This window comes from Marmota monax, unplaced genomic scaffold (assembly GCF_021218885.2).
Source record: "Marmota monax isolate L192 unplaced genomic scaffold, Marmota_monax_Labrador192_F-V1.1 WCK01_AAM20220418_F8-fsc00086, whole genome shotgun sequence".
NCBI lineage: Eukaryota > Metazoa > Chordata > Mammalia > Rodentia > Sciuridae > Marmota > Marmota monax.
The window spans coordinates 5,710,321-5,735,783 of NW_026693086.1; the positions used below are offsets into that span (position 1 = coordinate 5,710,321).

Genomic DNA, 25,463 nt, shown 5'->3' on the forward strand with positions numbered 1-25,463 from the left:
ACCATTTGGTCTAATCCCAGTGGTTCTGGAGGCTGAGGCAGGAGGATCTCAAGTTCAAAGCCAGCCTCAGCAAGTTAGTGAGTCCCTAAGTAACTTAGCAAGACCCTGTCTCAAAATAAAAAATAGAAAAACATGCTGGAGATGAACAGGGAGGTTCCCCCAGAGAATTTTCCAAATTCTAGTCTCATTATAAAGCTGGGAGCACATCTGCCCATGCTTAACCATTTTTGAAATTTAGTTTAAAACCCCAAACAGTTTATTCAGTTAACAGTTTTTAAAATGCCTGCTATGATCCAGTTATAAAATTAATATCCATCTGGCGAGATCTTTGTCAATTCTTTTATATACTGAGAAGTCTAATTTGCAGGGTAAGATAGGCATCAAAGTGCCCAGCGTAGTACTGATACACCACAGGAGAGCAACAAATGTGAATTTCCCTCATTATTCTTGTATTGTGAAGTCATTATGCATACTTGGACAGAGTTCTTGTAAATGATCATAATTGATATTTTTTATGTTGCTAAACTAAGTAATTCTGTGGACTAGTAGAGGCAAACTGATTAGAAAAAGGAATGGCCTTGAGTCCAGAGAATTCTCATCTACTGCCGTGAACAAAGGGTTTCTGTATGTTTGTTTTGATACTGGAGATTGAACCCAGGGGCAGTTTACCACTGAGTTACATTCCTAGCCTTATTTATTTTTTTAAGGTACTAAGGATTGAACTCAGAGGCACTCAATTACTAAACCACATCCCCAGCCCTATTTTGTATTTTATTTAGAGACAGGGTCTCACCAAGTTGCTTAGCACCTCACTGTTGCTGAGGCTGGCTTTGAACCTATGATCCTTCTGCCTCAGACTCCAGAGCCACTTGGACTACAGGAGAGCCCACCACCGGGCTTTTATGTTTATTATGAAACAGAATCTCATTAAGTGGCTTAGGTTCTTGCTAAGTTGCTCAGGCTGACCTCCAACATGTTAACTCCTGCCTCAGCCTCTGGAGTCACTGGAATTACAGGTGTGCCCCATGGCACTCCCTGTGAACAGATATTTTACAAAGCACGTGCGGCAGGGGGAACAGAAGACATAACGTTAGTTGTACACCTTAACACTCCAACACTATATCACCCCTTTTGAAGAAATCCACCCTACAGGCCTTTAAGGTGGATGTTACTATGGAAACCTGCTCTCTAGCCTAAATAATTTAATGAAGGTCACACAGATGGTAGGTGACAGAAGTCGGTTTATGAATCAAGCTTGGCACAGCCTAACCTGTGAGAATCAGAAAGCCAATAGAGAATCACTTAGTCCCTTAAAGGAGATGGAGGGAGGGTTTCTTGATCATTCCATGTTGATAAATTCCTCCCAGAGCTCTGGCCTGCATAAAGCTTTTCCCAGAGATCTGTTTTTTGTTTTTGTTTTTTTCCTTCTAGGTTATTTGAAGGGTTAAAAAACCCTTTGAGGGGCTGGGATTGTGGCTCAGTGGTAGGGCTCTTGCCTAGCATGTGTGAGGCACTGGGTTTGATTCTTAGCACCGCATATAAATAAATAAATGATTTTTAAAAGCCTTGAACTGGGCGTGATGGCACACACCTGTAATCCCAGTGGCTCTGTAGGCTGAGGCAGGAGATCACAAGTTCAAAGCCAGCCTCAGCAATGGTGAAGCACTCACTCAGACCCTGTCTCTAAATAGAATACAAAATAGGGCTGGGTATGTGGCTCAGTGGCTGTGTGCCTTTGAGTTCAATCCCTAGTACCAGCCTCCCGCCCCCCCCCCCAAAAAAAAAAAAAAACTTGAAGATCTGATGAAAGCATTTCATCCAGTCATAAACATCTCTTGGCCACCAGGTTCTATGCTGCAAGCTAGGAATACATTGGTGGGCAAAGTATTTCTGATCCCTGGCCTCCTGGAACTATAATCTGACTATAGACTCTCCGAAGAAAAATGCCTGCTCACTTAAACTTCTACTGTTTCAATAAGTAGAACCTCAGTCCTTTTGGAGCCCATACTTGAACAAGAACCCAATGTAGGTATTAAATAGTTATATCTAAGTTTTTTCTCTGCTCTAGTTTTACTTTAGTTTTGTGTTTAATTTCATATAAAAACTGCTTAATAAAACTATTCATTAATATTTATTCATTTTCCCTTTTGTACTTTTTTTTGTTGTTGTTATCAGGGATTGAACTCAGAGGCACTCAACCTCTGAGCTACATCCCCAGCCCTATTTTGTATTTTATTTAGAGATAGGGTCTCACTGAGTTGCTTAGCACCTCACCATTGCTGGGGTTGGCTTTGAATTCTCAATCCTCCTGCCTCAGCCCCACAAACCACTGGGATTACAGGCATGTACCACGATGCCCAGCTTGTACTTGGTTTTTATTCTGTGTTGTTCATCCATTCAACCAACAAATCCATTCATTAAACAAACATTTAAACACTTGCTAAATGCCAAGCACCTGGATAGGCACTGGAGGAAACCATGTTTCCTATCACTGAAGACAGGCTTAATGAAAGAGCCAGATACACAAAGGATTAAGGTAAAATGTCAAATGCCATAACACACAGTTAATAACATAATAGAGTGGGGGTGGACATCAGTGCTAGAGCACTTGCCTAGCATACAAGAGGCCCTGGGCTTAATCTCCAGCACTGGAAGCCAGGTACAGTGGCATACACCTGTAATCCTAGTGATTCAGGAGGCTGAGGAAGGAGGGGATCACAAGTTTGAGGCCAGCACGGGCAATTTAGTGTGACCCAGAATTGAAATAAAATTAAACAGGACTGGGGATGTAGTTCACCCCAAAGTTCAAGTACTGCAAAAAATATTTATAATAACAAAGCAATTGTTACCCTCTAAATAGGTCAAACAAAGATCATTGTATTGTCTCAAGCAACTAATAAAAAATAAAAATTAAAAAAAATAAAATAAAATAACAAGAAAAAAATAAATAGGTCAAACATTTAATGGCCTATTCAAACATATGAAGAACAAAATATTATCCCTACTTAATGGATAAGAAAACTAAGAGTTGGCAATACTAAGAAAGTTGCCCACTATCTCCAGCTAATCAATAGTTACATTCCCCTCCCTCTCTCCCTCTCTCTTTCTCTCTCTCTCTCTCTCTCTCTCACACACACACACACAAAAAAAAAAAAAAAACTATAAAAATAATGGAACAAATATGAGATCATGTTTCTAAACCTGGAATAGAAGAGATATGTTCGGAATAGACATACAAACAATTGGGCATGTTTGCACATGTCTGTAATCCCAATGACTCAGGAGGCTGAGGCAGGAGGATCACATAGTCAAGACCAGCCCAGGCAATTTAGCAAGACACAGAAATTTAAGGAGACCCTGTCTCAAAAGAATAAAAATGTCTGGAGATATGGCTCAGGAGTAAAGCATCCATGGGTTCAATTCATACTACCAAAAAGAAGAAAAAGATTTACAAACATAGACCCATAAATTAAGTAAGGCACAGTGGTGCAGGCCTGTAATCCCAGCAGCAGGGGAGGCTGAAGCAGGAGAATGGCGAGTTCAAAGCCAGACTCAGCAAAATCGAGGCACTAAGCAACTCAGTGAGACCCGGTCTCTAAATAAACTACAAAATAGGGCTGGGGATGTGGCTCAGTGGTTGAGTGCCCCTGAATTCAATCCCAGTACCAAAACAAAAACCCATAAATTAAGAAAACTAACATAAAATTTTAAAAATACATAAAAACAAAAATTGTTAAATTTAACAATTTAAATTAAATTTAAATTTAATGATTAAAGACCCCAGACAAGTGAGAAGATGGAGAAAAATAACTAAATTAGCTAAGGCTTAAATTGGTACAACATTTAATTAATTAATTTTTTTCCAGTACTGGAGTTTGAACACAGGAGTGCTTTACCATTGAGCTACTTCCCCAACTCTTTTTATTTTGAAACCAGGTCTTACTAAGTTGCTGAGGGCCATGCTAAATTGCTGCAATTGGCCTCCAACTTGTGATCCACCTGCCTCAGCCTCCCAAATGGCTGGGATTACAGGCCAGCATCACCACAGCCAGCTCATTTAATGGCCTTTAAATGTTACTTTATTCAAACATGTCAAGAACAGTAAATGAAAGGATTAGTAGTAACTAACCATGTTTTGTTTTTTACTGAGGTAAAACTTAATATAGAGTGAAACTCACAGAAGTTCAGTATAAAGAGTTCTGAAAAAATGTAATGTCCCTGTTAACACCTTAGTCACTTTCTGCACCCAGAAACTTCCTTAACTCCTTTCCCACTCAGTTCCTATCTTTCAGGTCTAAAGGCAACCACTATTTTAATTCTTTTTTATTTATTTATTTGTGGTGCTGGGGATTGAACCCAGGGCCTTTTGTATGCTAGGTAAGCACTCTACCAACTGAGCTATATCCCCAATTCTTTTTTAAAATATATTTTTATTCTTAATTGACACATAATAATTGTACATATTTAAAGGGTATGGTGTAACATTTCAATATATGTATAAAATGTATAATGATCAGGGTAATTTGCAGATCACCTCAGATATATATATATCTATATATCTATATCTATCTAGATATAGATATATAGATAGATATAGATATAAATATATCTCATTTCTTTGTGTTTGAAACATTCAAAATCCTCTTTACTAGCTATTTTGAAACATACAACTAATTGTTATTAATCATAGTTACCCTGCTGTGCTATAGAACATCAAAGTTATTCTTCCAATCCACTGTATCCCTGTATCCACAAACCATCCTCTTTTATCCCTCCTTCCCCTCCCCTACACTCTTCCTAGACTCTATGAACCTCTATTCTTTTCTCTCTATAGATATATATCTATATCTATCTATCTATCTATCTATATATATATAGATAGATAGATAGATAGATATTTTTTTTTTTTTGAGACAGGGACTCACAAAGTTGTGAGGCTGACTTCGAACTTGCCATCCTCCTGTCTCAGCCACCACAGGTAGCTGGTATTACAGGCGTATACCACTGCTTCTGGCTAATAACCATTATTCTATTCTCTACTTCTATGACATCAATTTTGTAGCTTCCACATATATGTAGGAACATGCAGCATTTGTCTTTTAGCCTAATGTCCTCCAGTTCCATTCATGTTGCTCCAAATGACTGAATTTCATGTTTTTATGGCTGAATTATATTCCAGCATGTAAATATCATGTTTTCATTATCCATGTGTCAATGGGCACCTAGGTGGGTGCCATATCTTGGCTATTGGGAAGAGTGCTGCAAGAAATATGAGACACAGCCTACGAGACCAAGGAGAGCAAGAAGGAAGACCTGGTGTTTATCTTCTGGGCCCCTGGATCTGCACCCCTTAAGAGCAAAATTATCTGTCATTTCCAAGGGCTTCAACAAGAAGAAGCTGACAGGGATCAAGCACGAGTTACAAGCAAAACTATTACAAGGAGGTCAAGGATTGCTGCTCCCTGGCTGAAAAACTGGGGGGCAGGGCCATCATCTCTCTGGAGGGCAAGCCTTTGTGAGCCCCCTCCAGCCTTCTACCTTGAGCATCTGGCAGTCCCAGACCTGCCCTAGGGGGTTGCAGCTGCCCACTTCCTGCCAGCTGGGAGGGCCTGGGGGAATCCCAGCAGGGAAAGGCATTCCCTTCACTCCAGTTGCCAAACAGCCCCCTTACCCCCTGGGTTTTCCTCCTCCCTTCATCTCTGAGGTTTTGCCTTCCCAAACTGATTTTGATATTCTATTCCTCTTGGGTTGAAACAAACCAAGTCTTCTCCCAGGCACCCACTGGGGGGGGCTGTATTTTTTTTAATGACACCCCTATTTCTCACTTGTTCTTCCTCATCCCATGCTGCCAACTTCTAACCCTAATAGTGACTCTGTGCTTGTCTGTTTAGTTCTGTGTATAAATGGAATATTGTGGAGATGATCTCTCCCTGTGCTGGCTGGTTCCCCTCCCTTTTCTTTTGTTTATTTTTTTTTAATATTTATTATTTTTTAGTTGTAGGTGGACATAATATCTTTATTTAATTTTTATGTGGTACTGAGGTTTGAACCCAGTGCTTCACATGTGCTAGGTGAGCACGCTACCACTGAGCCACAACCCCAGTCCCTTCTCTTGGTTTTGACCATTCATGGAAGCAGGACCAGTAAGGGACCTTCAACTAAAAAAAACAAAAAACAAAACAAAAAAAGAAATATGAGTACAGATGTGTCTTTGATCTACTGGTTGCAATACACTATTCTATCATCAAATAGGTAATTTTTTTTCTTTAAAACATCCAAATCCCCTTACCAGCCTTACTAGATGGTAAAATTTGTTTTGTTTTTAAGAAGGACCTGCCTAATTTATTTATTTTTTCTTAATTTTTTTATTACACTAAAAATTTACATAGAATGTAATCTAAGTATTAATGAACACTTAGATTATTTCCACCTTTTGGCTACTGTGAGTTATGTTGCTATGGACATTGGTATTCGAGTATATATCTGAGTCTCTGTTTTCAAATCCTTTCGGTAGATTCCTAGGAGTAAAATTACTGGATCATAGTTTAATTGTAAGTTTAGCTTTTTGAGAAACTACCAAAGTGTTTTCCAAAATGGCAGTACAATTTTACATTCCCGTCAGTAATGTACAAGGGTTCCAATTTCTCCATCTTTATCAACACTTTTCCTTCCTTTCTCCCCTACCCCATTTTGTTTGTTTGTTTGTTTTTTCCACTGGGGATTGAACCCAGGATCTTCAGTCTGCTAGGCAAGTGTTCTACCACTGACACACACCCAGCCCACTTATCATCTTTTTGATAATATCCATTCTAGTATACTGGAAATAGTATCTCATTGTGGTTTTAATTTGCATTTCCCAAATAACTAATTATATTTAACATGTTTTATGTGCTTATTTATCATTTGTTTATCTTCTTTGGAGAAATATCTATTATCTATTTCTGTTCCTTTGGAGAAGTATCTATATCCTGTGCCCTTTGTGCATAGTGTGTGTGTATGTGTGTGTGGGGGGGTGTTTTACTGGAGATTGAACCCAGGGGAACTCTACCACTGATCCACTTTTCCAGCCCTTTTTAAAATTTTTATTTTTATTTTTTATTTTGATACAGGATCTTGCTAAGTTGCTTAGGGCCTTGCTAAGTTGCTGAGGCTGGCCTTGAATTTGCAATCCTCCTGCCTTAGCCTCTCATGTCATTGGGATTACAGTCATGTGCCACCATGCCTGCCAATGCCCATTTTTGAGTTAGGTTATTTGCAATTTTGTTGTTGAGTTATAGGGATCTTTATTTATCATGCAAATTAGTCTTATCAGATATATAATTTTCAAATATTTACTCTCATTTTATGAGTTGTCTTATTCCTAAGTATTTTATTTTATATTTTTATTTTTTGTAGTGCTGGGGATCAAACCCAGGGCCTCCCACATGCTAGACAAGCAAGCATTCTACCACTGAGCTACACCCCCAGTCCTATTTTATTCTTTTTGATGCTATTGTAAAAGGCATTGTTTTCTTAATTTTCTATTTGGATTTCCTGTTCCAGATAGATCTTTTAATGAAAGCTACTGTATACTAAACACAGAGCTACATGCCTTTCAGGAATTATTTAATTTACATCTCAAATGAAAACCTCATGAAAAACCTTCTATTATTATCCCCACCCCCTACCCCTTTTTAGATGTAGAAAATGAGAGGAATTTGCAAAATTCCTGTCTAATAAGTGGCAAAGCAAGTATTTAAACAAAGGTCGTCTAAGTCTAGAGTCTATGCTCTTAGTTTCTATAATATTTGAGTCCAGGTAATACGTTTAATATAAAATCTAGGTTCAGATTTTCCAGGCAGCACAGAACCAAGTGGTCAATGATCTTTAGAGCAACAGGCCCAAGTTTTATTGCAACTACTATAACATATTCCTCACTCATGATGCTCTTCTGTGAGAAAGAAACATGGCAATGATAGGAAACACAAGAGAATATGAAAGTCTCCTATCAGAAATGAATGGAGGAAGCTGGGCATGGAAGTGCAGGCCTGTAATCCCAGTGGCTGGAGAGGCTGAGGTAGGAGGATCACAAGTTCAAAGCCAGCCTCAGAAACTTACCAAGGTCCTAAGCAATTTAGCAAGACCATGTTCCAAAATTAAAAATAAAAAGGGCTAGGAATATAGTTCAGTGGTTAAGTGCCCCTGGGTTAAATCCCCAGTACAGAAAAAGAAATGGATGCAAGAGTAGGCTCAGAGCCTGATTGACACAGCAACGGCTGTATTCAACAACAAGGAAGCATTCTCCTACTCCCTTCTCTGCAATTACTTTGGCAGATCCCACCTCCCAGCAGTCCTCCTCAGCCTGGTAAGATGCCAGCACCCCACATGGAAGGCCCTGTCATGATGTCAGTGATGGGCCCTCCTCTTCCTGGGATGATGCTTATGGAACCTGCTCCTGGAATGAAGGCATGCCACATGCCACTGTTGCCTGTCCTCCAAATGATGAGACCTCTTGCTTGTCCCATGATGGTGCCCACTTAGCCAGGAATGATGATCAGACAGCAATGGAAGGAGGGGAGCCTATTTATTTATTTATAAATAAATCCAGGGACACTTTACCACTGAGATACATCCCAGTCCCACCCCCCTTTTTTCTTTCTTTTTAATATGGAATCTTTCATGGATTTGCCTGTCATTCTTGTCCGGGGACCATGATAATTTTTTCTATATTGTTCCAATTTTTGTATATTTGCTGCTGAAGTGTGCACCCAGTCTTTCTCTGTTTTAAGGGAGGGTCTTATGAAATTGCCCGGGCTGGCATAGAACTTGTGATCTAACTGCTTCAGCCTCCAGAGTCTCTGGGATTACAGGTGTGGGTCACCGTGCCTGGCAAGGGGACCCTCTTTATATTACGTATTCTACGTCACTAGGAGATCATAGGGTTATGACTCTGGAAGTTTTTTAACAGCATGACAACAAAGACTTGCTCCCCATTCTTATCAGACAGAGAATAGTTTTGGAGGGGATAAATTAGAAAGGAAAAGTGCAGTTTTATTTGTATTGTGAAATGTAAAAATGAAGTCAGGTCTTTTTGTTAAAAGCCTCTTCCCTTTTTTACTTCACTCTGTATTCTTTGTGTATTGTAAAGGAGATCAATAAACTAGATATAAATCTTTGCTAATGTGGATAGATCTCCAAAATATACACATTAAATGGGAAAAAAAGAATAATATGCATATGTTATGGAGAAGGAGAAAGAGGGTCTGGAAGGGCACACAGGGCCTGTCATTAAGTTCAGGAGGCAGGTAGCACTTAGAATTCTGCTTTCTCCTCAGGTATGGTGGCACACACCTATAATCCCAGCAGCTCGGGAGGCTGAGGCAGGAGGATCACAAGTTCAAAGCCAGCCTCATCAACTTAGTGAGGCCCTAAGCTACTCAGGGAGACCCTGTCTCTACATAAAAAATAAAAAAGGGCTAAGAATGTGGCCATACACTGAAGCCAAGATCAAGGTTAAGGCTTTTAAATGGCTACTGAAAAGCTCCATTCATTTGACAAATCATTTTGGAGGGTCCCTGTGTGCTGGGGGATCCAATGGCAAGCATAACAGTTAGCCTCAAGAGGTCTACACTTTGTGTCGTAGAGACACCTGATTTCATATGGTTGAAAACAGTGCAAAAGTCAGAGTAGAGGGGCTGGGATTGTGGCTCTGGGCTAGAGCACTTGCCTAGCATGTGTGAGGCACTAGGTTAGAGCCTCAGCACCGTATAAAAAAAAATAAAAGTATTGTGTCTATCTACAATTTAAAAAAAATTTAAATGTCAGAGTAGAGACTTTTACAGCCTATTTCTCCCTAGAACTGCCAAAAAACCTGGTGAAAAAAGATGGGATGTAGCCAGGTATCGTGGCACATACCTGTAATCCCAGCAGTTTGGGAGGCTGAGGCAAGAGGATCATGAGTTCAAAGAAAGCCATAGCAACTTAGCAAGGCCTAAGCAACTCAGCAAGACCCTGTCTCAAAAAATTTAAAAAAAAATAGCCAGGTATGGTGGCACACTTCTGTAATCCTAGTGACTGGGGAGGCTGAGGCAGGAGGATCACAAGTTCAAACCCAGCCTCAGCAACTTAGTGAGGCCCTAAACAACTCAGCGAGAGTCTGTCTCTAATAAAATATTAAAAAGGTCTGAGGATGTGATTTGGTGGTTAAGCATCCCTGGGTTCAATCCCTAATATAAATAAATAAATAGAGAGATAGATAGATAGATAGATAGATAAAATAGAGCCTTGAACAGCTCCCACATTCAGGGCACAATGCTTAATCAGAAAATATTTGAAAAAACCATACTATAAGCTTTTGCCTCTAGTTGGTCTTTAGGTTCAGCACAAGCAGGAAATGAAGGCTAAGGCAGAGTTGTAAATGATCTGACTAAATGTTGAGGGAGTACCCAAGACAAGACAACCTGCAAAGACCTAAAGAATGTTCTCCCCTTCCTTGTCCTTTCCTCTCCCACCTCTCCCTCTCCCCAACCCTCCCATCCTCCCTCTCGCTCTTTCTCCCCACCCCATAATATTCAAAATATCCTGTTTGGGGAGGAAAATAGGAAGTATACAGGAAGAATACAAGAAAAAAAAAAAAGTAGAAACTGTACCTGAGGAAGCAGAGAATTGGGGCTTACTAGACAAAGACTTCAAGTCAACCGTTTATAATGTGCTCAAAGAGCTAAAGGAAACCATAGACAAAGAACTGAGGATGTGTAACCGATGTGATTCTGCAATCTGTATTTGGGGTAAAAATGGGAGTTCATAACCCACTTGAATCTAATGTATGAAATATGATATGTCAAGAGCTTTGTAATATTTTGAACAACCAATAAAAAAAAAAGAACTGAGGGAAACCAAGAGAAGAATGTCAAAACAAATATAGAATATCAGTAGAAAAAAGTTATAAAAAGGAACCAAATAGAAATTTTGGAACTAAAAAATACAATAACTGATATTCAAAATACATATAAGATTTATATAAGATTTGTTTTAATCAGTTAAGATATACAGACATGGAAATGACTGTCAGGAAGGAAGAACTAGGGCTGGGACTGTAACAGTGGTAGAGTGATTGCCTAACGTGTGTGAGAACTTGGGTTCAATCCTCAGCACTGCTAAAAAATAAAAGAAGAAGAAGGAATAAGTATGTTGCTCAGGAGGGTCTCAAACTCCTGGGATCAAGTGATCCTTAACAGGAGGCACCAAATACCATGCAGGAGCACATAGGGAAAGTTCTCAGGTCATTCATGAGGCAGAGGAAAGAGGAAGACAATGTAGGCAAGAGCCTTTATTATAGATTCTTTTTTTTTTTTTTTTGGTATTAGGGATTGAACCCAGGGGTGCTTAACCACTGGGCTACAGCCCCAACCCCTTTTTTTTAAATTTTGAAATAGGGTCTCACTAATTGCCTATGGCCTTACCAAGTTGCTGAGGCTAGTCTCAAACTTGTGATCCTCTTACCTCAGCCTCCTGAGTCACTGGGATTACAGCTATGCACCACCACACCCAGCATCTACTGCAGTTTCTATGGGAAGAACTAGGCAAACTGGGATAAACAGGTTTAGGACTGGCAAATTTGAATAATTTCAGCATGCTCCTGGGATTGGGGACTGTCCAAGTTGTCTGGTATCTGGCCAGGGTGTGACTATTACAGGGGTATTATGCCTTAGAATGTAAAAGTTCAATAAAGGAATTGGTTTGGAGTATGGGTTTTGGACCATTTGTTTCGCATATGAAAGGCACACTTGCAGATGAGTCATTTATCATTTCTAGGAATTGCCTGTTCCAGATCACTAAGGCCCCAAGATATAAAAATATCAGGAAATACATAAAATAAAAAATAGGATTAATGTAAGAAAATGAAAAATGAACAAGATATATTCAATAGCAGACCTATAAAAGAAGCAGTGAACTTGGAGATAGGTCAAATGAAATGAAATTACCCAATCTTAGGACTAGAAAGGAAAAAGAATGAAGAAAAATTAGCAGAGCCTGAGAGACTTGCTAGACATCATAAATCATACCAATATTATCATAATTGGCATCTTAGCAGGAGAGAGATTGACAATCTGAAGAAATCATATTTGAAAACTCCCCAAATTTGATTTAGAAAACAAAGAAACAAATAAACAAAAAAAATATGAACTCACACGTCCAATAAACTTAACTCCAACTAGGGTAAAGCCAAGAGGTCCACACTGAGATACATTATAATTAAATCATCAAAAGTCAAAGCTAAACAGAGAATCTTGAAAGCAGAAAAAAAAAAAAAAGAAGAAGAAGAAGAAGCAACTTCTAATGTACAAAGGATCCTCAATAAGATTAGTGGCCAATTTCTCACCAGAAAAGTGACAGTGAGGTGACATACTTAAAAGTGCAGAAAGAAACTGTCAATCATGAATTCTGTATTTGGCAAAACTGTCCTTCAAGAAGGAAAGAGGAGGGCTGGGGATGTGGCTCAAGCGGTAGCGCGCTCACCTGGCATGCGTGCGGCCCGGGTTCGATTCTCAGCACCACATACAAACAAAGATGTTGTGTCCGCCAAATACTAAAAAATAAATGTTGAAATTCTCTCTCTCTCTACCTCTCTCTCACTCTCTCTTTAAAAAAAAAAAAAAAAAATGCTTTAAAAAAAAAAAAAAGGAAAGAGGAATTAAGATATTAACAAGGGAGTGTGTCACTTGTAAACATGCCCTCCAGGGGATGTTAAAGGAAGTCCTTCAAGTGATGTGAAAGCACACTAGATAAATAACTCAAAGACATGGGAGGGGAGAACAAAAACTAACACATAGGTAGCTGGCCATGATGGTACACGCCTATAATCCCAGCAATTTGGGAGGCTGAGGCAGGAAGATCACAGGTTCAAGGCAGCCTGGGCAACACAGCGAGATCCTGTCTCAAAATAAAAAAATAAAAGGAACTGGAGATGTATCTCAGTGAGCACCACTGGCTTCGATACCCAGTAGCAGGAAAAAAAAAAAAAGACCACTAGATAGGTAAATATAAAAGCCAGAATCTTTGTATTTTTGTGTTTGTAATATCCCTTTTTTCCACATATAAAATATAAACAATAATTATGTCTATGTTCTTGGGCGTACAGTGTATAAAGAAGTAATTTATGACAATAACAATATAAAGGATGAAGGATAGAGCTATATAGGAGGAGAATTGGATGTTTTTTTTTCACTGGTGGGAATTGAGCATAGGATTAGTCCACACTGAGCTGCATCCCCAGCTCTTTTTATTTTTCATTTTGAGGCAGGGTCTTGCTAAGTTGTCCAGCCTGACCTCAAACTTGTGATTTTCCTGCCTCAGCCTCCTGTGTTGCTGGAATGACAAGCATGTGCCACTGTGCCTGGTAGGAGGACAGTTTTTGAATATTATTTAAGCTATATTGATAGTAATTTAAAACTAGGTTATTTTAATTTAAGATGTCAATTGTAATTCTAAAATTAACAGCTAAGAAATTAATTATAAAGTATATAAAGAGGAAATAAGAGAATAAAAATGTACACTATAAAAAACAAACACAAAAGAAGGATATAATGGAGGAAATTAGGGGAAAAAAAAGACCTGAGATTCTCAGAAAACAACAAAATGGTCAAATAAATCCTTATCAATAATTGCTTTAAATGTAAATGGATTAAACTTTCCTATTAAAAGGCAGAGTTTTGGGCTGGGGTTGTGGCTCAGTGGCAGAGCGCTTGCCTCACACATGTGAGGCATTGGGTTTGATCCTCAGTACCATATAAAAATAAATAAATAAAAAATAAAAGTAATATGTCCATCCACAACTAAAAAAAAAAAAAAAAATTTAAAGGCAGAGATTAACTAGTTCTAGTGGTACATGTCTATAATACCAACTACTCAGAAGGCTGAAGCAGAAGGATCATGAATTCCAGGACAGACTGGGCAACTTAGTAAGATCTCATCTCAAAATATATGACTGTATATGTAGCTCAGTGTTAGAATGTGGTAGAGTGCTTGCCTAACATGTTGAGGTTCAATCCCCAGCACAAAACAAACAAAATAAGCACACAGAAAAGGCAAAGAATATCAGAATGACTCAAAAACAAAAAGAAGACAGGATTCATCAATATGCTGTTTAGAAGAGACTTTAGATTCAAAGAAACAAAGAAAATTAAAGTAAATGGATAGAAAAAAAATGCTGCATGAAAACTGTATCCAAAAGAGACCAGGGGAGGCTATGCTAATATCAGACAAAATAGATTTTAAGTAAAAAAATTGTTAAAAGAGGGCTGGGGATGTGGCTCAAGTGGTAACGTGCTCGCCTGGCATGCCCACGGGGCACTGGGTTCCATCCTCAGCACCACATAAAAAAATAAAGATGTGTGTCCACCAAAAACTACAAAATAAGTATTAAAAAATTCTAAAAAAAAAAAATTGTTAAAAGAGTAGCCAGGCACAGTGGCATATACCTGTAATCCCCACTACTCAGGAAGCCAAGGTAGGAGAAACACAAGTTCTAGGCTAGCCTGGAATACTTAGTGAGTCTCTGTCTCAAAATGAAATTAAAAGGGCTGGGGATATAGCTCAGTTGTAGAATGCTTGCTTAGTAAGTACAAAGTCCTGTGTTTGATCCCAAGTGTTTAAAAATTTTTTTTGGGGGGGTGTACAAAAGAAGAATATCATATGTTTTTGAAAGGGTCAATTCATCAAGATGACGAATTATAAACATTTACACAAAGCTTCAAAAAGAGGAAGCAAAAATTGACACAATTGAAGGGAGAGACAGTTCTGCAATAAATTTGGAAACTTCTATACTTCACCTTCAGTAATGGATAGAACAACTAGAAGGAAAATCAATGAGGAAATAAAGGACTTGAACAATGCTATAAACCAATTAGACCTAGCAGGATTTTAGAGAACATTCTACCCAACATTAGCAAAATACATTCTTCTCAAATACAAAGGAAGAGTCTCCAGGATAGAGGCATAAATCAAATCTCAAATTTAAAAGATTAGAAAAATACAAAGTATATTCTCCAACCACAATGGTGTAAAACTAGAAATCAATAACTAGACAAAAACTGGAAAATTCAAAGTGGAAATTAAATACCAAACTCTTAAACAACAAATGATTCAAAGAAGAAATCACAGGGATATTAGCAAATACTTTGAGACAAATTAAAATGAAAAAAGTCACATGTGGTGAGCCGCTTCTGCCGTTTCTGCAGACTATGGTCGCCATTACAAGATGGCACTGGCTCCGCTGTGGTCTGTGACAAACAACTCCTTATTTGGGAGAGTTGGTGCATGGTTTTTCACCACCCTATGAGAAAGCTCCACGTGGCAGCTTCGCATTGGGGCTTGAGATGCTTTATTAAGGCTGGGAGGGGCATCCGAGGAAGAGAAGAAGAAATATCAAGGGCCTGAATAAACTGCTGAAAGAAGATTCCTGAGTTGCGTCTTCCTTGCGGGCAAGGGGTCGAGACAGTCACATACAAAAATATAAAGGATGCAGAGAAAGCAGTGCCCAGAGGGGCATTTATAGATGTAAACATCTACATTTAACAAGAAAAATTAATAACACCTGAAGAAACTAAAAAAGGAGTAAACTATATATGAATTTATATATAAAACTATATTATAAATTTAGTAAATAAAAGGAAAAAATAAATTGTAGGGATAAACGGAGACTAGAAAGAGTAGAAAACCAACCAAATCATAGTTAATTCTTTGAAAACACTAACAAAATTTATAAACCTTTAGCTAGATTGACAGAGAGAGAGAGAGAGAGAGAGAGAGAGAGAGAGAGAGAAGACTCAAGTTGCAAAAATCAGAAACAAGGGAGGGACATTACTCTTGACCTTACAGAAATAAAATTTTATCAGAGAATACTATGAACTATTGTACACAAACAAATTAGATAACCTGGATGAAATGAATAAGTGTTTGTGTCTGAAAATACATAAAATACCAAAATTGAATCAAGAAGAAATAAAAAAAATTTGAGCCATCTTATAACAAGAAATTATATTAGTAATAATAATTTTAAAAAGCTTCCCTACACAAAAAGTTTTTATTGGTGAATTCTACCAAACACTTAAGGAAGAATTACCCAATCTTTCATAAACTCTTCAAAAAGAGAATAGGAACCAGGTGCAATGGCACATGCCTGTAATCCCAGCAACTTGGGAGGCTGAGACAGGAGGATCATGAGTTCAAAGCCAGCCTCAGTAATGGTGAGGTGCTAAGCAACTCTAGAGAACACTCTTCCCAACAAACAATAGGTAGGTCTGGGGATGTGGCTCAGTGGTTTAGTGCCCTTGAATTCAATCTCTGATACCTCCCCCCTTAAAAAAAAGAGAGAGAGAAAAAGAGAGGATACTTCTTAGCTCATTCTATGAGGCCATGGTTATCCTGATACCAAAAATAGAGACATCACAGGAAAAAACAGAAACTACAGAATTATGAACATAGATACAAAAATCCTGAGCAGTATACTAGCTAACAAAATCCAGCAGCATATTAAAAGGATTGCAAACCAAGACCAACTGGGATTTATCTAAGGACGATTCAACATACAAAAATTAACTTTTTAAAAATATTTTTTAGTTGTCAATGGACCTTTATTTAATTTATTTATATATGGTGCTGAGAATTGAATCCAATGCCTTACACATGCTAGGCAGGAGTTCTACCACTGAACCACCACCCAGCCCCCTAACATTGATTCTTATAATACACCAAATTAATAGAATGAAGGAGAACAAACCCATGAGCATTTCAACAAATGCACAGAAATCTTTGACAAAACCAACACCTTTTCATGAGTAAGTACTCAATAAACTAGAAGTGAAAGAGAACTTCTCCAGAAAAATTAAGGCCATAGATAGGTTTAAAAAAATACATAGCTAACATAATATCTAATAGTGAAGACTGAAAGCTTTGTCCTTAAGATCAAGAACAAGATAAAATGACTGCTCTTTCCACTTCTATATGACATAGTACTGGAATCTCTAGCCAAAACAGTCAGTCAAGAAGAAAAAATAACAGTCTGACAAATTGGAAAGGGAGTAGTAAAATTATCTCTTTTCACCGGTAACATGATCACATGAAGAAAAATCACAAATCTACAAAATAAATTTAGAACTAATAAATTCAGCAAAGTTGCAGGACATAAAATCATCACACAAAAATCAGCTGTATTTCTATATATTTACAATAAACAGCTAAAAGGGGACTTTTAAAAGTAATTCAATTTGCAGTAGCATCAAAAGAATAAAATAAGAAGGAAGAAATTTAACCAAGGTGGCCAAAAAGATGTATACTAAGAATTTTTTTTTTTAAAGAGAGAGAGAGAATTTTTTTAATATTTATTTTTTAGTTTTTAGTTTTCGGCGGACACAACATCTTTATTTGTATGTGGTGCTGAGGATCAAACCCAGGCCACATGAATGCCAGGCAAGCATGCTACCGCTTAAGCCACATCCCCAGCTCCAAGAATTTTTAAAAGACCTAAAAAAGGAAAGATATCCCATGTTCATGGATTAGAAGACTCAATATTGATAAGTACTACCCAAAGTGAGCTACGGATTCAATGCAAATTTGTATCAAATCCCAATACTGGTTTGTATTTTTTATTTGGTTTGGTTTGGTTCTGCAGTGCTTGGGATCAACCCCAAAGCCTTGCACATGCTAGGCAAGTGCTCTGCCACTGAGTTATATCCTCAACCTTCCAATGGTGACTTTTAAAAGAAATTGAAAAAATCCATCCTAAAATTCATACAGCATTGCAGGGGATCCAGTGTAGTCAAAACAATTTGGAAAGAGAAAAAATGTTGGAGGACTCACTTTACTGATTTCAAATTTTACTTTCCTTTTTCAAAGATACAGTCTGGTCCTTACACAAGGATAGACAGATAAATCAATGGAATAGAATAGAGAACCCAGAAATAAACCCTTATTTGTGTGGTTACTTGATCTTCAACAAAGGTGTCAAGACCACTCAATGGGGAAAGGATTCATCTTTTCAACAAATGGTGTTAGGGGAAGAATGCCAAATAATGAGGATAAATCACGTGAGTACCAAACCCCAAATTTAACTCACATAAAAAAATCAACTCAGCTGGGAGCTGTAATCCCAGCGGCTAGGGAGGCTGAGACAGGAGAATTGCGAGTTCAAAGCCGGCCTCAGCAAAAGTGAGGCGCTAAGCAACTCAGTGAGACCCTGTCTCTAAATAAAATACAAAATAGGGCTGGGGATGTGGCTCAGTGGTTGAGTGCCCCTGAGTTCCATCCCTGGTACCCACCCCACCCCCCCGCAAAAAAAATAAACTCAAAGATCAGAGATCTAAACTTAAATGTTAAAACTATAAAACTCCTAGAAGAAAACACATAAGAGCAAATCTTCATAATACTGTATTTGGTGATGATTTCATGGATATGAAGCAGGCATAGGCAATAAAAATAAAAACAGACAAATTGGGGCTGGGGTTGTGGCTCAGTAGTAGAGCCCTTGCCTAGCACGCGTGAGGCACTGGGTTCAATCCCCAGCACCACATAAACGAACTAAATAAACAAAATAAAGGTATTGTGTCCATCTACAACTAAATTTTTTTTTAAATAGACCAATTGAACTTTATCAAAATAAAACAAATTTTTGTGGGCTGGAGATAAAGAACTTGCCTGGCATGCATGAGATCTGGGTTTAATTTCCAGCACCTTGAAATAAATGAATTGATAAAATACTTTTGTGCTTCAAAGAATACCAGCAATGAAATAAAAAGACAACCCCCAAATGGGAGAACATATTTGTAAATCGTATGTCTTATAAAGTGTCTGTATCTAGAAAATATAAATAACTCTGACAACTCCATAGCCCAATGTAAAAATGGGCAAAGGCTCTGAATAAACATTTCTCCAAAAAGATATACAAATGGCCAACAATCATATTTTAAAAGTTCAACATCATTAGTTGTGGTGAGCCGTTCTAATAGACTGTGGCCGCCATTAGAAGATGGCGCCGGCTTCCACTGTGGCCTGTGATAAACAACTCCTTATATGGAGAATTGGCACGCAATCCCTTACCACCCTATGAGAAAGCTCCACGTGGCAGCTTCGCATTGGGGCTTGAGATGCTTTATTAAGGCTGGGAGGGGCATCTGAGAGAGAGAAGAAGAAATATCAAGGGCCTGAATAAACTGCTGAAAGAAGATTCCTGAGTTGCGTCTTCCTTGCGGGCAAGGGGTCTCGACAGTTAGTCCTTAGGGAAATGCCAGTCAAAAGCACAATTAGATAATACTTCATACCCACTAGAATGGCCATAATTAATTTTTTAAAGGAAAACAACAGGTGTTCACAAAGAAATGGAGAAATTGGTGCATTCATATATGACTGACGGGAATGTAAAATGTTACAGGTGCTATGAGAAAAGAGTTTGGCAGTTCTTTGATAAATTAAATATAGAAATATCATATGATCCAGCAATTTCACTCCTAAGCATAGGCTCCCAGAATTTGAAAACAGATGTTCAAATAAAAAACATGTACATTAATGTTTACAGAAACTCTGTTCACAATAGTCAAATGGTGGAAATAGTCCATGTGTCTGTCACCAGATGAATGGATAAACAAAATGTGGTGTATACATACAATGAAATATTGTTCAGCTTTAAAAAGAAAGGATATTCTGGCACATGCTATCATATGAATTAACCTGAACATTATTATTTTTTAAAATTATTATTATTATTTTAGATATGGGAATTGAACTCAGGGGCCCTCAACCACTGAGCCACATCCCCAGCCCTATTTTGTATTTTATTTAGAGACAGGGTTTCACTGAGATGCTTAGTGCCTCACTTTCCCTGAAGCTGGCTTTGAACTTGAGATCCTCCTACCTCAGCCTCCCAAGCTGCTGGGATTATAGGCATGTGCCACTGCGCCCGGCTCTTCTGAACACTATTTAATGAGATATGTCAATCAGGAAAAGACAAATGCTTTATGATCCCACTTCCATGGAGTACCTAGAGTAGTCAAACTCAGAATAAATAACCAGAATGGTACTTGTAGGGGGTTAGAAGGAGGGGAATGGGAATTAGTGTTTAGTGGGTATGGAGTTTCAATTTGGGAAAATGAAAACAATCTGGAGATTGATAGTGTTGATGGTTGGATAACAATATATACATATAATTGTCACTGAACCACATACTTAAAAATGGTTGCAACTGATACATTTTATGTGTATATTTTACCACAATAAAAAAAAATGGAGACAAGGAAAAAGAATGAAATCCTGTTGCATCCTGTGTAGATGAACCTCGAAAACATTATTCTAAATGAAAGAAGCCAGACACAAGGAGTCACATATTGTATGATTCTATTTAAATGAAATATCCAGAATAGGCAAAACTACAATCAGAGAAGGGAACAGGAAATGGCTGCTTATAGTGTTGGGGTTTCTTTTGAGGTAATGAAAATGTTTTGGAACTAGATAGAGGCAATTGCACAACACTATGAATGTACTTACTACCATTAAATTGTGTCATTTGGTGCCATATTTAAAATGGGTAAAATGATAAGTTGCATGTTATGCGTAATTTACTAAACTTGCTTAAAATATTGAGTTTATAACTTTTTTTTTTTTTTTTGGTACTGGAGTTTGAACCCAGGGGCACTGAACCACTGAGACACATCCCCAGCCCATTTTTTATATTTTATCTAGAGACAGGGTCTCACTGAGTTGCTTAGGGCCTCACTAAGTTGCTGAGGCTGGCTTTGAACTCACGATCCTCCTGCCTCAGCCTCCTGAGCTTCTGGGATTATAGGCATGCGCCTCCGCACCTAGCTGAGTTTATAACTTTCTCTTAAATATTCTCCTCTTATCATATTTCCATCTTACGTAACAGTATTACCATCTCCCAAGCAAGAAATTTCTGAGTCAGCCTTGACTCCACCCTCTGTCCTTCTCCCACACATCCCATCCATCATCAAATTATCTCTGAAATCATCCACCCTCCCTCCATTTCTACTGCCATTGCTTACTTAAGGTTCTTATTAGCTCACATCAGAACTACTGCAGCTGCCTCCTATCCTCACTGCCTCCAGGTTCTCCTCCCTTCAATGCATCCTCCACATTACCTACTGGTTTCATTTCCCAAATGAGTAACCTTGAGATTCTGCTGCTGTGCCTAAAGACCTCTGCTGACTTCAAGAGAAAGTCCCAACTTTGGATACAGACAAGATGCTTCAGAACCTGGCCTGGACTTCCTGCATCGTCTCTCATTTTTCACTCCAGTTACATAAATATGTCTTGCAATTCCACAAATTCTACACCTCCATATTTTGGGCTAGCACTAGGTTCTCTTCATGGGATGCTCTTACTTACTTCTGCTTTTTACACTCTCTCTTCAAGACCAACCTTAAAAGTTACTGACTGCCTCAGATGAATCCAGTGGCACAGGCCTGCAATCCTAGCAGCTGGGGAAGCTGAGGCAGGAGGATCCCAAGTTCAAAGCCAGCCTCAACAACTTAGCAAGACTCTAAGCAACTTAGCAAGACTCTGTCTCAAAATAAAAAAATAAAAAGGGCTGGGGATGTGGCTTAGTGGTTATGTGCCCCTAGGTAATGCTCTACCCCACTCTCAGGATTGAGCCAGCAAGGAAGGTTTCTTTGTGAAGGTGACATGTGAGCTGATTCCTAAAGGTGTGGATATGTTTGCTGTGTGAAGGAGGTTTGCTTATTTGTGTTTGTATGAAGAACTGAACCCAGGGACATTCTACCACTGAGCTACATCCCCAGCACTTTTTATTTTTTATTGTGAGATAGGGTTTTGCTAAATTGCTAAGGCTGACCTCGAAATTGGAATTCTCCTGCTTCAGCCTCTAGAGATGGTAGGATTACAGGTGTGTGCCATACCTGGCTGCCAAGGGAGATTTTTAAGGAGGAAAATGATATGATATTTAACGAATTTAATTTTTTAAAAAATATGCATTTTTAAAAGCTTGCTCAGCTTCTAGTTGGAAAACAGTCTAAAAGGGTACCAGAGTAGGAGATGGGAGACCAGTTAGGAATGATTCTTAGGATGCAGGGACAACAGGACAAGCTAAAGACAGGGGCATCATAGTGGAGTTAAGAGACAAGTGGGTGAACTAAGACATTGTGGAGGCAGAGCCAAAAGGATTTGGTGACAGAGAGGAAAGGAGAAACCAGATTCCTTTCTAATAACTTTAACTAGCAACTGGGGACTAATACTAATGGATCTAACATCACAAGCACAAATTTTTGGCCAATATATGCAGTTTCCACCTACATGGTGGACAGCTCCACAGTCATCTCCAACTCAGATACCCAAAATTGGACTTATAATGAGCTCATGTTCTGTCTCCAACTTACAACAGCTCACCTTCTGCATCCTCTGACCCTTGTGTTGGACAGCTGCATCATCTGGACTCTCAAAAGCCAAAAACCTAGGAATCAGGCTGGGCACATGGCACATGCAGGTAATGCCAGCAGCCTTGGGAGGCTGAGGCAAGAGGATCGCCAGTTCAAAGCCAGCCTCAGCAAAAGCTAGGCACTAAGCAGCTCAGTGAGATCCTGTCTCTAAATAAAATACAAAATAGGGCTGGGGATGTGGCTCAGTGGTCAAGCACCCCTAAGTTGAATCTCCAGTATTAAAAAAAAAAAACCCTAGGAATCAATAGGGTGCAGTGGCATACACCTGTAATCCCAGTGACTCAGGAGACTGAGGCAAGAGGATCACAAGTTCAAAGCCAGTCTCAGCAACTTAGCAAGGCCCTAAATAGCTCAGCGAGACCCTGTCTCTAAATAAAATACAAAAAAGGGCTGGGGATATGGCTTAGTGGTTTATGTGATATGTTCAATTCCAGGTACAAAAATAAAACAAAATAAAAACCTAGCAATCATCCTCACCGCTCTTGATTCCTCAGCTCCTTGTTCCCAATCTGTCACTGAAATATCTGTCCTGCCATACAGGTATTCCCAGCCTAGTCTTTTCTCTCTTTTTCTGCTGCCGTTACTTTTGCACAGCGCCCCCAACATGCCTGTTGCTTGGACTGTTGAAACTATCTCCAAATTTATTTCCCCGAATTGCTTCTCTCAGAGGCAGAATGATCATTCCAAAATATCAGTTTGATCGTTCATTGCCCACCACTTTCAAGGTCAGGCTGGTATCCTGGTTTGCTCCATGAGGCCCCCAGAGGTCCTACTCCTGCTTACTTACCTCTGCAGCAGCAGCCACATTGCTATGACCCTTCTTGCACTTGAAGCTCCAACGAGAGCCGGACACTTATGTTCCCCAAAGACAAGCTGCTGTTTTCAATTCCTGTGCCTGTGCTCAACGGCTCCCTTCACCTGGGTTGCTCCCCACCCTGACAAACTCCTACTCATCATCCACATGCTGAATTTATACCTCTAGTTTCAAACACCAGATTCCTATATTTCACTAGCTACTTGACACCTCCACTTTAGATGTCTAATATACCTCTGAAACTTAACAGATCCAAAACTGAATTCTTGATCTGTCCCCCTAAAAATTCCCATTTCTTCAGTATTTCTTTCTCAATACTGATAACTCCGTTTTATCAGAAGCTCAGAAGCAGGAATTCTTGAGGTTACTCTTAATTCCTCTCTTCCTCTTTCATCCCTCTTCCATTTTTATAGCTATACCTTGAAAATATATCCAGAAATCTGTGACTTTTTATTATTATTATTACAAGAGCAAAGTCAGACCTGTCTGATTCATTTCTGCATTTCTTAACACAAGTACAATGAGTTCGATGAATAATCTAAGTGACACCAAGATTAAAAGTCTGGAAATAATACTTATTGGGGAGGATATGGGAAAACAGGCCCACTCATAAGTGTCTATGGGAGCATAAAATGATCTCAGCTCAGTGAAGGACAAAGTAAAAATAACTATCTAGTGGAACATAATCTTTGACCCAGCAATTCTACTTCTATGTATTTATCTGACAAACTTCTTTATGTGTTCCAAGAAGTATTACAAAGATATTAATTGCAGCCTTGTTTATCCTAGACCATGTTATGGTTTGGATATGAAGTGTCTCCCTCCCCCTGAAGCTCCTGTGTTAATGCAGGAATGTTCAGAGGTCAAATGATTAGATTTTGAGAGCTGTGACCTAATCAGTCCATCCTAGTTTGAACAGACCAACGGGTTGGTAACTGTAGGCAGATGGGGTGTGGCTGGAGGAGGTGGATCACTGGGGACATGCTCTTATCTTGGCACCCTGGATACCCCCATTTTTTCTGGCTACCATGAGGTAAGCTGCTTTCTTTTTCTATGCTCTTCTGCCATGATGCTCCGCCTGACCTCAGGCTCAGAGCTATGGAATCAGCCAACCATGGACTAAACCTCTAAAACTCTGAGCTCAAAATAAACTTCTCCTCCTCCAAGTTGTTCTGTAGGTATTTTGTTCACAGTGACAAAAAGCTGACAATACAGACCAGAAACAACGTAATCATCTTGCCACTGGGGTTTTAAACAAATTATGACATATCCATAAGAGAATACTATACAACTGCAAAATAGGATGAGACATATCTAGATGTACAAATAAGATCAAAGATATATCAAGTGGAAACAATATAATGTAGGGAAACAAAGTATGCTGCTATTTGTGTTTTACAAAGGGATTAAATACATACATGCTTCTATGTGCATAGGATGTTTTGAAAAGATAAACAAGAAATTCTGAACAGTGGTTGCTTCTGGAGGGGAGAATTGGAGCGTCAGTGTCCAAGGTGGGGGAAAACTTTATTGTACACTGCTTGAGTTTTGTTTTGCTTTGTTTTGTTTTAAACCTGTATTACCTTTCAATAATAATTTAAAATTTTAAAGAAATAACAAGTGATCTGGGTGTGGAGGTTTACGCCTATAATCCCAGTGGCACAGGCAAGTTCAAAGCTGGCCTCACAACTTAGCGAGGTCTGGTCTCAAAAAATAAGAATGGCAGGGGATGTGACTCAGTGGCAAAGCATCTCTGGGTTTTATCTCCAGTACCAAAAACAATGACGACAACAACAACAACAACAACAACAAAAAAGAGCTTATTGGGGGCTGGGATCGTGGCTTAGTGGTAGAGCTCTCGTCTGGCATGTGCAAGGCCCTGGGTTCGATCCTCAGCACCACATAAAAATAAATAAACAAAATAAAGGTATTGTGTCCAGCTACTTCTAAAAAATAATTTAAAAAAATAGCTTATTGGACAGGAATCGAAAAAAAGAGATTCAGCACTCCATTATGATTTAGAGGACTGACTGTTAGAAAAATGTCAAATCTGTAGCAGCCTCTGTGTTTTTTGTCTCCCTGTCCCTCTCCCTGTCTGTCTCTCATCTTTCTATCTCTTTTTTTGGCCATTACTTTCTAAATGGGCAGCTTGGCCAGAGAGGCATGCGGGATCTCAGGAGTATGGTTAGGTGGGAAAGGGGACATGTCTG

The 25,463-nt window shown here is 38.9% G+C and overlaps 1 non-coding gene across 1 annotated transcript; it reads right to left on the minus strand.

Moving 5' to 3' along the window:
* Positions 1-8,640: 8,640 nt before the first annotated feature.
* LOC124099577 (U6 spliceosomal RNA) lies at positions 8,641-8,747 on the minus strand. The gene has a single exon (XR_006853993.1). It is a non-coding gene; the product is annotated as a U6 spliceosomal RNA (small nuclear RNA).
* Positions 8,748-25,463: the final 16,716 nt, after the last annotated feature.